Source organism: Lissotriton vulgaris, chromosome 12 (assembly GCF_964263255.1).
Source record: "Lissotriton vulgaris chromosome 12, aLisVul1.2, whole genome shotgun sequence".
NCBI lineage: Eukaryota > Metazoa > Chordata > Amphibia > Caudata > Salamandridae > Lissotriton > Lissotriton vulgaris.
Window position 1 is genome coordinate 46910892 of NC_141700.1, and position 7108 is coordinate 46917999.

Consider the following 7108-nt stretch of genomic DNA (forward strand, 5'->3'; position numbering starts at 1 on the left):
CGAGCTCTTGGAGATGCACCTGCGCGCCGGAGAGGCATCAGGGCCTGTGACGGTTACTTGGCGGCCTTCTCATCCACCCCAAACACTGCTCTGCTGACGAGGGAAACTGTCCTGAAACCCGGGCCATGTCTCGGGTCCAGAGAACTTGTGGATAATGAGTAACTACTCGCACCAACTGTGGTGAATTACTTTTTACTCGTCCATCTACATGCACTACATGTACCAGAGTGCCAAGGGGCGACCAGGAGGAGAGGCTAGTGGTGTGCGATCCATCTTGCTTGTACATGCAAGGAAGCATGCTGAGGAAAGCTTGCACTGCTGCGGGAGCTGTAGTATTCCTATGCATGCAAGGAAGCATGCTGAGGAAAGCTTGCACTTCTGCAGGAGCTGTAATAGTCCTATGCATGCAAGGAAGCATGCTGAGGGAAGCCTGCACTGCTGCGGGAACTGTAGTAGTCCTATGCATGCAAGGAAGCATGCTGAGGGAAGCCTGAACTGCTGCGGGAACTGTAGTAGTCCTATGCTGTAGTGTAGTTCGTATTTTCCCTATAGGCCCTGCGCATTGGAATAACAAACAGCAGTGTAGACGTAGGACTGCGGTCTTCTAGGTCTCTACTGACTATGTTAGACTTAATTGGGTTTGTACCAGCTAGCGCAGAGGTCACTGGAAACTTTCTTGACTGAATAGGAAGTGATCAGCTTCCCTGGCTCAGACAAGAAGGGATTCAGTTTTCCAACAACCGCATTAACATGACAACTTTGCTCCTCAGAATAAGAGTCAATCTCTAGAGTCGTGTGAAACAATAGACAGCTATTTCACTCAGTCAGTTGTGCAGAATTACCTTCACCAGTTATGCAGAGAATAGAGAGACGGGCGTTTTCAATAAAAGGTATTATTTATTGAACAGTCTTCCTTCTCATACAAGAGAAATGAATTGCCACAATTGCAAGACTTGATATTATAAAAAGTGCGTACAGTAAAAGTAGTATTACGAAATAATACTGTAAAAGCATTGATATGGTTTCTTAGCCATACGATAGTTAAAATGAATAAAATATATACATTCATATATACATTTGGCTAAAGTCCTCAACTGGTGCTTCTAACTACGCCTACCCCGGTGTACCTGACCTAAGCCTAATACGTGGGAGGGAGTACGTAAGTAGCAGTTTAAGTTAAGTTGGTTTTGCCAAGGGTTTGCTTCAAGAATTCTCTCTAAGGGTTTTGTCAGCACCGTACCTCTGGAATAGAATGTTGGAGGTCTGGTATCTCCTCTCAGGACTCGATATTCCAGTTACCCGCAAGGGTAGGCTGGAAACGCCGGAGCTGGATTTTCTCGGCAGGAGAAAAGACAGCGTCTTTCTCAGCGCGTCAAGGAGGAGGGGCAGCGTCCGTGGGCTACTCAGATCTGCTGGGCTATCTGCAAGGGACAGCTGTTCTGCTCCAGTATTTCACCACCACCGTGTTTGCTTAAGGCAACGTTGGTATATTTATACCTGAAAGGTGCTGAGTTTGACGTAAGTTTTTGGACATAAGACGTCAATAAAGATGTCACTAAAAACTGGTCGTTCTTACAGTGCTTGCAAGAGTTCTATTACTAATCAAAATAAAGCAAGTGGGGCTTTCCCAGGTTGCTGGGGGGTTTGAGCTGTCGAAAGAACTCGGTGTGTTATCTAGGAATCTAAGGAAGTGGCTTCTGCTGTGTCATGTACTGTAATGAGCTGCAGAGACGAGTTACTGAAATATGACTCAGATCGTTTATGCCATTATAGGGATATCAATTGATTATAGCCGTATAGGGGCATGAGGTCACAATATTGATCGGGGTCCTAGATAGAACACAACACCCACTCAACGAATTTATGTCCATCAAATTACTAAAAACTAAAGCAATAGGATGCGCGTGTATTCCTACCCACCCCAAAATACATATTGCATTTGAAATGGCGTATATGAAATACATGAGAATATAGGTACTGTACGTTTTCAAGCATAGTAATCATTCAAAAATTATTGCATATGTAATCAGTTTGAACAATTTTGCGAAAAAATTACACATGAAATGTCTCTTAATACAGAAAAGAAGGGCAAGACTATTTCATCACATATAAATACAATTGCTATAAAATGTGCTAGAGGCTGAGGTAAAGTTTTTTGTCTCTAGATCTACTAAAAATAGAAGCTCTGTTCTTTATGAATAGTTATACTTTAAGCAAAAGTATTTGTGCCAGAAAAAAGGTAAATATTTTGAAAAAATGTCTGATTAAAAAATTATTTCATGGGGAGCGGAAAAATAGAGTTTCAAAACGCTTATCAGTAGCTTTTGTTTATCAAAGCAGAAGGCCGAATTCAGAGTTCATGGGAACGCTGTGCGCCGGATTGTTTTCCAAAATTCATTGTTTCTGTTCAGGGGAGAACATCAGATCAGACAGGCTCTCAAAGAATAGGTCTGCATATTCAGGTGACAATTCGACCAGGTTCGATAGTGCGGTAACCTGGCAGTTGTGAGAATGATTGCTATCATCGATGTCTGGATCAGTAATGCTCACTGAAGGTCGTACCTGGGTGATGCTGCTTTCATTTATTGCTTCACTGCTGCAACCTAGTCATAGCGCAGGAGTCTCAACGAATGCCGTCATCAGGATTGGTAGCCGCTGGGGACAACACGATGCGTGAGCCGTTACAGGACTTAGCAAAGTATCGATATCCATTGGTACTGCTGATGGTAGTGCAAGACAGGTGTCTAACACGCATTCTTCTCCGCATAGCATACATCGAAGCACAGGTAAGATGCAGGTCTGCCATATAAGTCTAAATGAAAGAAACCAGGTCATGTTCAGATCTCTCAGCCGGGCCAATCCAAGGACCTTAGTTATGCGGTCCCGGCAGCGTATTGCTAGGATCGTTTCTTCCATCCTTGCCGGAGTCATGTCTGTGTTTTGGCTTGCCATATCGGAGCAGGAGGGTCAAAAAAAAAATGCCTGCTACGAGTCCCAAAAGTAGTGGTAGGCCGCCAAAGACTGAATGGACAAAATTGGGAATAATGCCCAGAACTGCTTTGAATGGTGTTAACAGTCTTAAATACGTTTGAGATACCAATGGCATCCGACATATTTAGGATTTGGCTGAGCATTTCTGTGAAATGCACGGGGCAATTTGTTGATAAAAGTTCATGTATCTCTGATGTTGTCCTTGCAACTTGGAGATCATACGTTTCTTTTGATGACGTGATGGGCACTGTTTTCTGCAAAAGCACAGACTTCATTCTGCTTAAAGTATCAATTCGTATAGAAGAGATATTCAAAGGAGGCCAAATCGGAGTCTCGGAATCTCCAGGGACGTTTGGAAACAATGCTTGCATACAGCAAGTGGCCATGGAAGTCACGCTTACGAGATATGCTTTCCCTAGCACCAAGCCACAACAGCTGTGATCCGTTATTAGAATGTAACTCCTGTTAGAAAGTTGCCTAAAGAAGGGCTCTATCTGCGTTGCAGATATGACGTGCTGGTGGCATGAAAGGTTGTTTGAAGTCCCTTCACAGGCCCCATGTAAATTAATACCCTGACACAAAAGTATACCGCTTAGTGAATGTTTGCAATTTTCACCACTAAGAAATACATTTTTGTCGTTGTCACTGTAGCATGTGTGTGTATATGGTAATTTCCATGATGACTTAATGTACCCTTTACCCAACCTTTCATACTGGCCTGTCGGTATATACTCAAGGCAATTTTTAAATCGGAAAGTTGTTATCGGAATTGTGATAATCCCGTGTATTATCCATTCTATGACCGGTCTTTCTGACATTGTCAATGGTAATCTCTCAAGTTTTTCGATGCTCAGGATTGTATAGTCTGCTCCTGTCTGTGCCAAACTGATTTGTTTATCAGTAAGGTTAAAGATGGAAAACAATGACATTGTGTTGATTAAACGCCATGGCACATAGCCTGAACGAAGATTTTGCAACGTCCAGCCTAGCTGTACAATAGAAGGTAATTGGGACTGGCCATGTTGTAACATTAGCAAGTCTTTATCTATTATATCGATGGCAGATGATACAATACTGTCCAGTGAATATATTCTGGAGGACAGAGTCATTAACCCATTGTCCACAACAGAAAGTGATTTTTCCAAATTAATACGATCAATTTCTCGTATTTTTTCTGCTGTTTCAATTTGCATTACTTTCCATGCCTCGTTGTATGCCGCATATACACTTGCAGCTATGAAACGTTTTTGACGCTGTTTGCGTGGTCCCATAATGAAATCGCGCAAATCAGCACCATCTTTAAGTAAAGATAAGTGTTGCTTAATTTCTGCCAGTGTGGATGTTTCTAGCCATTCAAGGCACAGTTTCCCTACACTGTATGTTGTTACTATCCCTGGATGTTGTCTCTGGGAGTATCTAGGGTCTGGTCTGGTCATCTTTAACCCCTGTGTTTTGTTCAGGAATCTATCTTGACAGTAATTAGTGTCTTCTTGCCGGATTAACCACTTTTTCCAATCAGGATGTGTTCTGTTTTGATGTAAAATTTGGTATACGTCCATATCAATATCTGTGGTAGCATTATCAGATATTGGCTTTGGAATAGACGGTTTGTTTAGGTCCTTAATCTTAGCTAGGCCAAGACAGGTTGTTTGATGAATTGTGTCATTTAAGAACATTATTTGTTCTGGGATCATGCAGGCTCGAAATAATGCTTCTAGGCCTTGTACCTGCCAATCTTTTGTTCCCCAGATTGTTTTTGTTTCAATGTTGTTTTTCCAGAAATCAAAACCAAATGTAATCATTTTTTCATAAAATGCTTCTGAAGATATCAGTTTAGTATTTGTCAGCATGGTTTTTGTCCCTGTTTTATCCAACAGTTTACAATAAAATGTTTCTGCATTACTTATGTTAAACCCTGAGAAGTATTGGAATTTCTCATAGAATGTTTTTGAACTGCTTTTAGGTGGAGTAGCACAATGTTCCCATTGGTTATATTTAAAAACATTTCTTGGTTGAGCAGATTTATGTAAATAATGATCCGCGTAATGTGAAAAACAGTACATCTGTTCATAATTAGATGAACCTTGTAAATAATCATGTTCTGTAAATTTTGCTGACAATACTAAATCCGACATCATATTATTTATACTTTCAAAATCCCAATCATCAGAGAATGTACTTGGTTTTGCAAAGTCACTCAATGAAACCTTGAACTGGTGAGGATATTTCAAGATCTCGACCGGGCCATATATTTCATAGTCAGTCTTGTCCCACACTACCCCGCCGGGTATTGGAATGGCTGTGACATTTACTGATGATAGTTCTCTTTTCTTGACGTGAGATGATTTGTGAGGTTTCAGAACTAAGTTGATGTTCTGACTTGCTGTGTCCATTGAACTTTATTTTCCCTCAATGAATTTTCCCAAACAAAGTACCATGATGAGCCAAAGCAGGAGGAAAAATACACCTAGCCCAAACCAAAACTCTAACCATGAAGAAATAAGATAAGTTTCCTTGAGTTGATGAAAGAGTTCTGTTGCCTTTTCTTTAAAAGTCTTTGTTTCGCTTTGATCTTCAGAAAAGTTATGGAAATTGATGAAGTAGCCAGAGGCAGTTCTGGCAATTGTTGGAATTGTTTTCTCCATTTGCCTTTCATTAGCACATTCTGATGCCACATCATTATAGACTGGTGTTTCATGACGAACTGTTTCAATTTGAGTGCCAAGAGGCACGAGTTCCATGGCATTATTGCATAGTCCTTCTCTGTGCACTGCAGGTTTATCAAATGTGATTAGTCTTTCAGTTTGAACCTCTTGGATTGTTGCAAATTTTGGTATTCTGTTATTTCTTGGGAGTCCACTTGGCCTACTGTTGATTATAGGCCACATGCTTGTGGTTTCACCAGATCGATGGATACAACTCGGTTCTCCTTTTTACCAGCAAGCGGCGGTAGTACTACTGATCTTGTTCCGTTGATTGCTAAGACAGGTACTGCTTTTCTGTAAGAAGGCCCAAATTCCTTCTTCACCGCTATTTTTTCTCCGACCAGATCCCCAATCTTTGGAATTCAGACAGGTCTTGCTGGGACAGGTGGTGTGTCTTCAGTGGTAGGTGGCTGTTGCTTTAACTTTATGTTGCTTAAGGTTTTTCTTGTTTCATTCAAGTCCTGTAAAACAGCCAAACGATCTTTGATGTCAAAGTCTTTATTTTTATCTTTTACCACTGAAGCCTGACTATCAAGATCCTGAATATACATTCTAGTTCCGAACAATAGATCGTACGGGCTGAAACCTTTTAGAGAATTTCTTGGCAAATTATTAAGACTATGTTGGACACTTGTTAAATGTTTGACCCACCCATCACCCGAACCTAATACCTTTGCTGTTATAGATTGCTTTATGTCTCTGTTTTTTCTTTCCACTACACTGTTTCCCTCAGGATGGAATGGACAAGAGAATCGCAATCCAATGCCCATACCGGTCATGGCCTCCTTATAAGCTCGAGAGCTAAAAGCAGGACCCTGGTCAGAATGTAGCATGGCAATTGCGTATGTGCCGATAAAGACTCGCAGATCTTTTATAACAGTTTTGGCGTCAGCCGAGCGCTGGGGCCACATTTTTATAGTGAATGTAGTCTTAAACAATTAATAGGACGCATTCTTGCGTATAGACAGCATTACCCTGTCCATAAAGGGTATCTGGGCTACAGGCTGGACCGGTTCACAACTGCGATCTCTGCTGCAGTCTTGACAGTTTTTTGCAAATATTTGATGTTGCACGCTCATCCCCGGCCACCAGTACTCTGATTGTAATTCAGTCAGAGATTCTTTGATTTTTTTTGTGCTTCGGACCCAATCCCATGTGTGCGTCTGCTATTAAAAAGATTCTCCGCTTCATGTTTGGAATTACCCTATCCCCCACTCCAGGGATTCAAGCAAAAGGAACGGAGTTTGCATCAATTACGTATGTATAATTGAGTGGATAGTTCACGGGTAGTGCTGCACAGTCGCCTTTTATGGACGTTTTTACTGCCAGCATGGTTTCCCCGTCTATGTATTTTTCTGAACGCTTTTTTGTGGCTATGGAAGCCGGTTTAGTTGTTTCCGCTATGGCTGTAT